Source organism: Odocoileus virginianus, chromosome 29, assembly GCF_023699985.2.
Source record: "Odocoileus virginianus isolate 20LAN1187 ecotype Illinois chromosome 29, Ovbor_1.2, whole genome shotgun sequence".
NCBI classification, from domain to species: domain Eukaryota; kingdom Metazoa; phylum Chordata; class Mammalia; order Artiodactyla; family Cervidae; genus Odocoileus; species Odocoileus virginianus.
The window spans coordinates 43,175,111-43,187,115 of record NC_069702.1 but is presented as its reverse complement, the minus strand read 5'-3'; the positions used below and the strand labels follow the sequence as shown (position 1 = coordinate 43,187,115).

Below are 12,005 nucleotides of genomic sequence, written 5' to 3'. Positions count from 1 at the left end.
GTCATGTAAAACTTGGAATATTGTTGCCTGGGGCTTGGTTGGCCAGTGTCCCTCTGGGGACTCAACAATTTCAAGACTTGTCTCCTGTCTTTCTATGGTTCTGCAAAGCTTGCACTCACAGTAGGCAGTCAGGGCACTCAAGTCCGGGCTGTGTCCAGGCAAGTTAAAAGCAGGGTCAGAGGCCTGATCTGTTTTGTCTCTGCGCCTGATCAAGACTATTTATTTAATTTACGTAATACTGGGGAGGTTTTGTCCCTGAGAGACAGCATTAGGACTGAGACTTGGAAAGCCTGGGGAGTCCTGCTCTGAGGACATACAGCTCTGACATTCTCAAATCCTTTAGACATGTTCTCTATTCTTTTCTGAAGGCTTTGGATTCTTCTAGCAGTGGGAAGCTCATCTCAGTTTCATGTTTCCCTGATAGGATGAAGTGACCCATTTTTTTTTTTTAAAACTATTCAACAGGAATTTGACAACAAGGAGCTCATGATCTGAGCCACAGTCAGCTCCTGGTTTTGTTTTTGCTGACTGTATAGCACTTCTCTGTCTTTGGCTGCAAAGAACATAATTAATCTGATTTCGATATTGACTGTCTGCTGATGGCCATGTGTAGTCTTAAATTCAGACCTAAATTGAAGAAAGTGGGGAAAACCACTAGACTGTTCAGGTATGACCTAAATCAGATCTCTTAGGATTATACAGTGAAAGTGAGAAATAGATTTAAGGGATTAGATCTGAAAGACAGAGTGCCTGATGAAGTATGGATGGAGGTTTGTGACATTGTACAGGAGACAGGGATCAAGAAAATCCCAAAGAAAAAGAAATGCAAAAAAGCAAAATGGCTGTCTGAGGAGGCCTTAACTGTGAAAAGAAGAGAAGTGAAAAGCAAAGAAGAAAAGGAAAGATATACCCATTTGAATGCAGAGTTCCAAAGAATAGCAAGGAGAGATAAGAAAGCCTTCCTCAGTGATCAGTGCAAAGAAATAGAGGAAAACAATAGAATGGGAAAGACTAGAGACCTCTTCAATAAAATTAGAGATACCAAGGGAACATTTCATACAAAGATGGGCTCAATAAAGGACAGAAATGGTAAGGACCTAACAGAAGCAGAAGATACTAAGAAGTGGCAAGAATACACAGAACTGTACAAAAAAGATCTTCATGGCCCAGATAATCACGATGGTATGATCACTCATCTAGAGCCAGACATTCTGGAATGTGAAGTCAAGTGGGCCTTAGGAAGTATCACGAGGAACAAAGCTAGTGGAGGTGATGGAATTCCAGTTGAGCTATTTCAAGTCCTAAAAGATGATGCTGTGAAAGTGCTGCACTCAATATGCCAGCAAATTTGGAAAACTCAGCAGTGGCCACAGGACTGGAAACGGTCAGTTTTCATTCCAATCCCTAAGAAAGGCAATGCCAAAGAATGTTCAAACTACCGCACAATTGCACTCATCTCACATGCTAGCAAAGTAATGCTCAAAATTCTCCAAGCCAGGCTTCAACAGTACGTGAACTGTGAACTTCCAGATGTTCAAGCTTGTTTTAGAAAAGGCAGAGGAACCAGAGATCAAATTCAAACATCCACTGGATTATCAAAATAGCAAGAGTGTTCCAGAAAAACATCTATTTCTTCTTATTGACTATGTGGATCACCACAAACTGTGGAAAAGTCTTAAAGAGAAGGGAATACCAGACCACCTGACCACTTGAGAAATCTGTATGCAGGTCAGGAAGCAACAGTTAGAACTGGACATGGAACAACAGACTGGTTCCAAATAGGATAAGGAGTATGCCAAGGCTGTATATTGTCACCCTGCGTATTTAACTTATATGCAGAGTACATTATGCAAAATGCTGGCTGGATGAAGCACAGGCTGGAATCAAGATTTCTGGGAGAAATATCGATAACCTCAGATATGCAAACGACACCACCCTTATGGCAGAAAGTGAAGAAGAACTAAAGAGTGTCTTGATGAAAGTGAAAGAGGAGAGTGAAAAATTTGGCTTAAAGCTCAATATTCAGAAAACCAAGATCATGGCATCTGGTCCCATCACTTCATGGAAAATACATGGGGAAACAGTGGAAACAGTAGCAGACTTTAGTTTTTTGAGCTCCAAAGTCACTGTGGATGGTGACTGCTGCCTTGAAATTAAAAGACACTTGCTCCTTGGAAGAAAAGTTATGACCAACATAGACAAAATATTAAAAAGCAGAGACATCACTTTGTCAACAAAGGTCCGTCTAGTGAACGCTATAGCTTTTCCAGTGGTCATGTATGGATGTGAGAGTTGGACCATAAAGAAAGCTGAATGCTGACGAATTGATGCTTTTGAACTGTGGTGTTGGAGAAGAGTCTTGAGGGTCCCTTGGACAACAAGGAGATCCAACCAGTCCATCCTAAAGGAGATCAGTCCTGAGTGTTCTTTGGAAGGACTGATGTTGAAGCTGAAACTCCAACACTTTGGCCACCTGATGTGAAGAACTGACTCATTTGAAAAGACCCTGATGCTAGGAGAGATTGAAGGGAGGAGGAGGGGATGACAGAGGATGAGATGGCTGGATGGCATCACCAACTTGATGGACATGAGTTTGATTAAACTCTGGGAGCTGGGGATGGACAGGGAGGCCTGGTGTGCTGTGATTCATGGGTTCACAAAGAGTTGGACACGACTGAGTGACTGAATGAACTGAACTGTTTCAACAGGAAGCTGCAACGCCGTCAGATGGAGCCATGCAATCAGTGTGGACACCACAGCTGACCCCACAGCTACCTCTGCCTCCCATGGATTCACCCAAGAATTTCTGAACCATCTTATCAGTGAGTCTTCTGGCCTTTTCTCCCTCAATGTGAATCCTCCTGCTAACAAAACATGCTGTGAAATTAAGAAAAGCAAACCTTAACTATAGTTGGAGTCTGGAAGGTCTCTAGAGGGAGCCCTCATACCATGTCATTCATCCTCAATTATGTCAACAGGAAGAGGCATTCACAGATCCCAACAGGAGGAAACACACCTTGCATTCCCAAACAAGAAGTGCAGCCACATCAGCACCCCAGCTGGAGGAGAGAAGACTTCCCCTTTGGCCAGCCACAAACCCAGCTGTTAGACAATCCTGCAGTTTAGCTAATCAGGAGCCGTTTTCACCTGAATGCTTCCTTTCCTCCACAGATGTTACACTTGTTCACCTGGTGATGACTTATTTCCTTGTCCTGCCCTCCTTACCTTAAAAGCCTTCCGTGATGTGTCACTCCTTGGAGTATCTCCCTGTCTTCCAAATGAAATGCTGCCTGGTTCATGAATCATTTACTAGATCAATTTATTTTAAATTCGAAGTAAATCTTCAAACTTACCCAGTTTTATTTTTGTTTTTTAATGTACCAGTGGCAGCGATGGGGTCTCGGGGGAATTTCTGATGCCATTTGGAGACAAGGGGGAACAGCTGTGGTGCCCACGCACACCCCGAGTTCACTGTCCTTCTTGCCGTCCGTGGAGGTTGCTAGTAAGCTCCCTTGGTTTGAGCTCCATCATCTTTGCGCATGTGCCCCTTATCTAATTGGCTTTCCTTTCAGGGCAGGTTGGGTTGGCTGGCAGATCATTCTGCCTGAGGCCAAACCCAGAGCCTGTTAGATCAAATTTCCAGCGCACAGTAACATTTCTTGGCTGTTGCCAATCTATTTTCGAGTGGTAAACCCTAGCCCCTCATTTTGTTTGCTAGGTTCCATGTTGGGAACTGCTTACAGTGTAGTCTCTATTTCCCTGTGTGTTTAGAATCAGTATCAGTCCAGATTCTGTGCTCAGAACTGTTGGTGGCAGCTATAGGTCTCCATCTTGCATGGAATCAGTTTGTAGTCCCCATTTCTACGGATTTGCTGGTTTTATCATTTTACCCAATGCGAGGTTCTCTGACAGTTGGTGGTTGTGCCTTGTTTGGCCGGGTGGTAGTAGCATCTCTCGGGTGCTGCTGATATATATGGCACAGGTTTGTCTGTCTTGTTTCGGGATGACAAAGGCTAGCTAAGGAAATGGGAGCCTAATCCTACTGAGCATGCCACCTTCTGGCACACCTGCTTATTTTATATTTTATATGGAAGAGCTATAGACCTCAAGGCTATAGATATTCAGAAAGATGGTAAAATTTTACTAATATTGATCTAGAATTATAGCAGTCATTGTGGCGAGTGTTCCAGTTGGGCAAGATTGTTCATTTAAGGAAAACCCTAGAGAGCATAGGATCCCAAATTGGACAAGGAGAATGAGGTGCCTATTTTAATTGACATGTAAAAGCTTACAGAAGGATTCAAGATTCCAAAATTGCTTCATTTAAGGACTCAGTACAAAAAGCTAATGAGTGCATTACCATATGTGAAATAGTTAGCTAGTGAGAAGTTGCTATACAACGCAGGGAGTTCAACCCCGTGCTCCTTGACAACCTAGAGAAGTGGGATGAGTTGGGGTGGGAGTGAGGTTCAGGAGGGAGTGGGTGGATGGACATTCTCACGGCCGGTTCACATTGTTAAACCGCAGAAGCCAACGCGACATTGTAAAGCATTTATCCTCCAATTAAAAATAAGTTTATAAAAAATTAAAGAGGCAAAATGTACCTAAATCAAAAGACTATAAAGACTTAAATCCTACTGTCTACCCTACCTTGTCTTTTTTTTACCTGAGTACTCATGTTTTACTAATTCTCTGTCGGAACTACTTTTCTAATCTAAAGAGTATATTTAACAATTATTTAAAATAGCTGTTCCTGAGGTTGCACATGAACCCCCTCCGGTGTTCTTTAGTCCTTGGCCAAAACTGAACTGAGAGCTCCAGTCAAGGAGCTCTTTAAACCTAAGAAAGTGAAAAGTGAAAGTGAAGTCTCTCAGTCGTGTCTGACTCTTTGTGACCCCATGGACTGTTGCCCACCAGGCTCCTCCGTCCGTGGGATTTTCCAGGCAAGAGTACTGGAGTGGGTTGCCATTTCCGTCTCCAGGGGATCTTCCCAACCCAGGGATAGAACCCGGGTCTCCTGCATTGCAGGCAGACGCTTTACCATCTGAGCCACCAGGGAAATCTAAGAAGGAGCCAGCAAAATATTTTGAAGAGCTAAGAGTCATTGTCAGGGCCTTGACCCCAGACTGCTAGATCTTTCTCAGCTTGTACACATGTTGGCAGGACCAGGGGAGGCCCCCAAATGGATGTAGCAAGCAAAATAGCAAAATCCTAGGATAATATTCAGGGGCTGGGAAGGATCCCTGGAGGAGGGCATGGCAACGCACTCCAGTATTCTTGCCTGAAGAATCCCAGGAGACAGAGGAGAAGTATACTAAAAAGGTGGTGAGCCACAGTCCATGGGGGCAGAGTCGGACGTGACTGAGCGACTAAGCACAGCACAGCAGCCTTAATTAAAAGGCTTCCAAAATAACAGCTGACTTTCACAAGCCATTTCTAAAACCACCCCTGCTCACACTGATTGACTGTATTCGATCATACAAACAAAAGAGGAAGGAATCTGCAGCCATTGACAGCTAGTTTGGAAGCTCTCTTTTTACAGCATTTGGGGTTCCGTGTAATACAAAGGACACTCAGCCAACTTTAGCTGCCCTCTTTGTAAACATATTATCTTCTGAGATTGTTGTTGTTCAGTCACTAAATCCTGTCTAATTTTTTGTGACTTCATGGACTGCAGCATGCCAGGCCTCCCTGAACTTCATTGTCTCCCTGAGTTTGCTTAAACTCATGTCCATTGAGTCAGTGATGCCATCCAACCATCTCATCCTCTGTCACTCACTTCTCCTCTTTCCCTCATTCTTTCCTAGCATCAGGGTTTCCCCAGTGAGTTGGCTCTTCAAATTAGGTGGCCAAAGTATTGGAGCTTCAGCACCAATCCTTCCAATGAATATTCAGGGTTGATTTCTTTTAGGATTGACTGGTTTGATCTCCTTGCAGTTCAAGGGACTCTCAAGAGTCTTCTCCAACACCACAGTTCAAAGCATTAATTCTTTAGCATTCAGCCTTCTTTATGGTCCAACTCTCACATCTATTCATGACTACTGGAAGAACTATAGCTTTGACTATAAGGACCTTTGTCAGCAAGGTGATGTCTCTGCTTTGTAATACACTCACTAGATTTGTCATAACTTTTCTTCCAAGGAGCAAGCATCTTTTCATTTCATGGCTTCGGTTACCATCTGCATTGATCTTGGAGCCCAAGAAATGAAATCTGAACCATCTTTACTTTCCCCCCATCTATCTGTCATGAAGTGATAGGACTGGATGACATGATCTTTGTTTTTGAATGTTGAGTTTTAAGCCAGCTTTTCACTCTCCTCTTTCACTTTCATCACGAGGCTCTTTAGTTCCTCTTCACTTTCTGCCATTAAAGTGGTGTCATCTGCATATCTGAGGTTATTGGTATTTTCCAAGCAATCTTGATTCCAGTTTTTTGAGTCATCCAGGCCAACATTTCGTATGAGGTACTCCGCAAATAAGTTAAATAAGGAAGGTGATAATATACAGCCTTGACGTACACCTTTCCCAATTTGGACCAGTCTGTTGTTCCATGTCCAGTTCTAACTCTTTCTTCTAATCCTGCATACAGGTTTCTCAGGAGGCAAGTAAGGTGGTCTGGTATTCCATCTCTTTATGAATTTTCCTCAGTTTGTTGTGACCCACACAGTCAAAGTCTTTAGTGTAGTCAGTGAAGCAAAAGTAGATATTTTTCTGGAATTCTCTTGCTTTTTTGATGATCCAATGAATGTTGGTAATTTGATCTCTGGTTCCTCTGCTTTTTCTAAGTCCAGCTTGTACATCTGGAAGTTCTTAGTTCATATACTGCTGAAAGATCCTAGCTTGCAGGATTTTGAACATATTTTGCTGGCATGTGAAATGAGTGCAGTTGTACAGTAATTTGAACATTCTTTGGCATTGCCTTTCTTTGGGATTGGAATGAAAATTGACATTTCCAGTCCTGTGGCCACTGTTGCATTTTCCAAATTTGTTGGCATACCGAGTGCAGCACATTAGCAGCATCATATTTTAGGATTTTAAATCGCTCAGCTGAAAATCCATCACTGTCATCTGCTTTGTTCATAGTAATGCTTCCTAAGGCCCAATTGACTTCACACTCCATGATGTCTGACTCTAGGTGAGTGACCACACCATCGTGGTTATCTGAGTCACTAAGAGCTTTTGTGTACAGTTCTCCTCTGTTCATGGAGATTCTCAAGGCAAGAATACTGGAGGGGGTTGTCATACCTTCTTCTAGGGGATCTTCCCAACCCAGGGATGGAACCCACGTCTCATGTCTCCTGCATTGGCAGGAGGTTCTTTACCACTAGTGCCACCTGATTGACATAAACGGGCCAAAAGAGCCCTCATATCAACCCTGCTTCTCTTAGAGGAAAGATTGCCATCATGCAGATAATCTGACTTAACAGTGATAAATGCATGATGGCTATCATTAAGTCAGTTTTAACAAAGCAGGGAAACTAGTTGCATATGAGCAATGAGAAGTGTGTCTGAGACATCACTGAAGTCCCCTTTGGAAAGGGCTGGATATACAACCTGAGGATTTTGATGATTGCTGTACACTTACTTGGTGTACGGTAATGCACACCGTGATTATTTATGTAAACTTCCTCAATTCAGATGTGAAGTCCCTTCTGGTCATTTTATTAGACCATGTGTATATATCAAGCAAGATTAGATGATATATTTTGTAAGATTCCACAGTATTTGAGGCAATGTATCCTTTTTTAGCCGTATAATGAATATAAACTTGAGCCTGTTTGAGTCTTGGAAATTGTACATTTTAAAAGAATTATTTAAATACTGAATCTTCTTAAATAGTTAATTGTTTAAGCAATGTTACTTGGGCATTAAGATTATATATGTTGGAAATATGCATAATATCATTTGAGGGCATTACCATGTTTTGAGAAAAAAATAAGCATTTTTTGCAGGGGACCAAAAAGGAATATTTCCAGATATAGGATTCATTTGAAAAACCTACACATAATTTTAGGCTGTTGTATTTGAACTTAAAACCCAAGCCCGACACAAGCTGTTATGTACAAAATGCTGTGTTAGTTGCACGGCCCCCTGGGAGGTGAGTCAAGCTCCACACACCTTGTTGCTAGTTTATTTTATTCCCAGAGCCCATTTGCTGCCGTCCTCTACCTTGTTTCCAAAGCAAAGAAACCTGCATCACGAGTTCAGGTCTTATCCTCCCAAAAAGAAAACACCATTTGACAGGAAGATGAATAAATGGGACAAATAAGATGCTTTCATTGGAGGTTGGCACCATTTAACTCACGTTTAAAATTTGTGGTTCTCTAAGCCATGGACAGATTAGCTCAAGCTAATGAAGATCTGTGGGGAAAGACTTCTGCAGATCTGCACGTGGAACACTGTGGCTCTTCTGCTCAGAGGCCATGGTTACAAAGGACAGAGGGCATGAGCATCTCCCCAGGCAGAGAACGCCACTTAGGGCAATGCCGAGGGTGTCTGGATGTCTGGAGCTCCGTCCTAAATGGTGCCCACTTAGGGCAATGCCGAGGGTGTCTGGATGTCTGGAGCTCCGTCCTAAATGGTGCCCACTTAGGGCAATGCCGAGGGTGTCTGGATGTCTGGCGCTCCGTCCTAAATGGTGCCCACTTAGGGCAATGCCGAGGGTGTCTGGATGTCTGGCGCTCCGTCCTAAATGGTGTCCACTTAGGGCAATGCCGAGGGTGTCTGGATGTCTGGCGCTCCGTCCTAAATGGTGCCCACTTAGGGCAATGCCGAGGGTGTCTGGATGTCTGGCGCTCCGTCCTAAATGGTGCCCACTTAGGGCGATGCCGAGGGCGTCCGGATGTCTGGCGCTCCGTCCTAAATGGTGCCCACTTAGGGCGATGCTGAGGCATCCGGATATCTGGCGCTCTGGGAGCAGGGCTGGGGCTGGACAGCGTCCCTGGTCCTTCCGCTGTGCTGCCTGTCTGTGACCTGACCTCAGACCCCACGAGGGACGGGTCAGCGGGTGGGTACCCAGATCCTAACGATCACCTGCGAGGTGAGTGCGGGGGAGGTCTCAGGACAGGTCTCTGTGGGATGCGCTGAGCGGTCTCTGGGTGAGATCTCTCAGAGTGGGCGTGAGGGAGGTCCCCGTGCGGGGTCAGTGCAGGAGGTCCCCGCGGGGGTCAGTGCGGGTCTCGGTGGGGACTCTGGGTGAGGGGACCTCCGTTGGTGGCTGTTCTGCCCCTTACTGGAGAAGGCAAAGGACTTTCCCTTCTGGTTTCCTGCTGTTCCGCTGGTGTCCCTCTGGGTCACTTCTCCGCACAGGTGTCTTCCGGGTCAGTGCCCCCCGCCCCCAGCACTCCCCCCTCGATGCCTCTGGGAGGACCAGGCAGCCCCAGGCTCAGAGTCTCTGTTGGGCCTGCCTCTCCCCTGAGCTCTGGAGGCCACTCTGTGCCCCGAGTCCCAGCCGCTCCCTGAGACCCTGTCTGCCCCCCACTGCTGTGCCCACCCTGAGGGATGCGGCCCAGAGGCAAGACCTGACCCCAGGTAGAGACCTCAGCAGAGCAGGCCTGCACGCCGCCACGCAGACCTGGAGCTGGTCCCGGGTGTGGGGGTCCTACCGGGCGTGGGGCAGGCCCACTCCAGCTGTCAGCGGATCAGGGCCGTCCTGGAGCTGGTCCCGGGTGTGGGGGTCCTACCGGGCGTGGGGCAGGCCCACTCCAGCTGTCAGCGGATCAGGGCCGTCCTGGAGCTGGTCCCGGGTGTGGGGGTCCTACCGGGCGTGGGGCAGGCCCACTCCAGCTGTCAGCGGATCAGGGCCGTCCTGGAGCTGGTCCCGGGTGTGGGGGTCCTACCGGGCGTGGGGCAGGCCCACTCCAGCTGTCAGCGGATCAGGGCCGTCCTTGAGCTGGTCCCGGGTGTGGGGGTCCTACCGGGCGTGGGGCAGGCCCACTCCAGCTGTCAGTGGATCAGGGCCATCCTGGAGCTGGTCCCGGGTGTGGGGGTCCTACCGGGTGTGGGGCAGGCCCACTCCAGCTGTCAGCGGATCAGGGCCGTCCTGGAGCTGGTCCCGGGTGTGGGGGTCCTACCGGGCATGGGGCAGGCCCACTCCAGCTGTCAGTGGATCAGGGCTGTCCTGGAGCTGGTCCCGGGTGTGGGGGTCCTACCGGGCGTGGGGCAGGCCCACTCCAGCTGTCAGCGGATCAGGGCCGTCCTGGAGCTGGTCCCTCCACCCATTGGTGACTGACACAGAGCCCCGAATCGCTCTAGAGAGTTGCTCTTGTCTCCCTGCTTTCCAGGGCTTCCCTGGGGCTCGGGTGGTAAAGAATCTGCCTGCAATTCAGGAGACCTGGTTCGATACCTGGGTCGGGAAGATCCCTTGGAGAAGGGAATGGCTGCCCACTGCAGTATTCTTGTCTGGAAAATTACACGGACAGAGGAACCTGAAGGCTACAGTCCATGGGGTCTCAAAGAGTTGGACACGCCGGAGTGACTGACACTTTCCTGTGTAGATGGGTCCTGGGGAAGAAAGCTGACTGCACCCTTCTCCACAGGTCACTTCCCGCTCACTGGGTGACACATCCTGCTGCTGGCTCCCTCCCTGTCTGGGCTCCGGGCTGAGCAAGCTGATGACAGCTGAGACTTGCTATGACTGTAGCGGAGCCCCTGGGCCTGTTGAGTCCCGCCTGTCCTCTGGGAGCCTCCTTGGGCCACATGCATGCATAGGTAGAGGTCCCGGACCACGAGTCTGTCCCAAGCTCCCAGTCCTGTGAAAGCCGATTAACTACACTCTGGAGAGGTGGAGATTGCCTGCTTGGAGGCTCTGCTGCTTCTGAGGGCCGGCCCTCTGTCAGGGGGTCCGGGGAGGCCCCCCTTTGTCTGGACCTGGGAGAGGAGAGGGGGGGGCTCTGGGGCGGGACTCCAGGAGCCACGGCCCCTCCCCTTTTCCTTGGGCCTGCGGGTGCGGTGGGATGCCGGGGGCTCCTGGGTCACTGCAATCTGTGGGCACCTCTGCCCCCTGCCTCCTTTCCCCGTGTCTGACACTGGGGGTGCAGTGTCCCACCTCAGACAGTGAGGGGACTGCTCACAAAGACATGCCCCTGCCCACCCCCTGGCAAGGCGGGGACTATGACTGCCCCTTTTTAGGGGGGTGTGGGGTTGTCCCCCCCCCGTTGGGTGTGGCCCCCCCCCCCCCTGAAGGGGAAAAAAAGGGGGTTTGGGTTATTGTTTGGAAAAGGAGGGTTGGTTTTGTGGGGGGGTTTTTTTTAGGATTGAATGCCCCCCCCCCCCGGTTGGTTCAAGGGGGGGGGTTTTTAAATTTTTTCCTCCCCCCCCGCCCCCGCCGTTTTGGGGGGGGGGGCCTGTTGGGGGGGGTTTTGGTTTTTTTCCCCAAATTGGGGGTGGCCGCCGAAACTTTTGGGGGCACAAGGGGGGGAGGTGGGGGTTTGTGGGGTTTTTCCCTTGCCCGCCCAATAAATCAAAGCACCCCCGCCTGGGAAGAGTGGCCCCTGATCTGTTTCCTTCCCCTGAGCAGGGCACAGACAGAGCACCATTTCTTAGCAGAAAAGAAAAAAAACCTATTTATTTCAGGAAACTAATTTTGTGGTAGGAAGAAGCTTTCAGCACACAGAGGATGTGCTAACACGAGAGAAAAAAGGTGTCATATGCACGGTATGCATTTTTTTCTTGGAGAAGGGTTTTCCTTTCAGGAAAGCTGTGACAAGCATGTTCTGATTGACCAGCAGAGGTGTATTTCTGAAGAAGACAGTGTCTTGGACAGTGGAGGGGACGGCCTGGGACACTTGTCACTCTTGGCCCTGTGCTGGATCACTGTGTGTACATGGGGGTCCCCGTCTGGGGTGAGTGTGGGTCTGTGTAGGTCTCTGTGTGGGGTTACTGGGGGCTCTGTGCTGGATCACTGTGTGTACATGGGGGCCCCGTTGGGGGGAGCTGTGTGTACATGGGGGTCCCCGTCTGGGGTGAGTGTGGGTCTGTCTAGGTCTCTGTGTGGGGTTACTGGG

General features: G+C 48.4%; 1 long non-coding RNA gene across 1 annotated transcript; it reads left to right on the top strand.

The window, feature by feature from the left end:
* Window positions 1-598: 598 nt before the first annotated feature.
* LOC139032001 (uncharacterized) lies at window positions 599-3,350 on the top strand. The gene is made up of 2 exons (XR_011484535.1): window positions 599-667; window positions 2,709-3,350. It is a non-coding gene; the product is annotated as an uncharacterized lncRNA (long non-coding RNA).
* The last annotated feature ends 8,655 nt before the right edge of the window (window positions 3,351-12,005 follow it).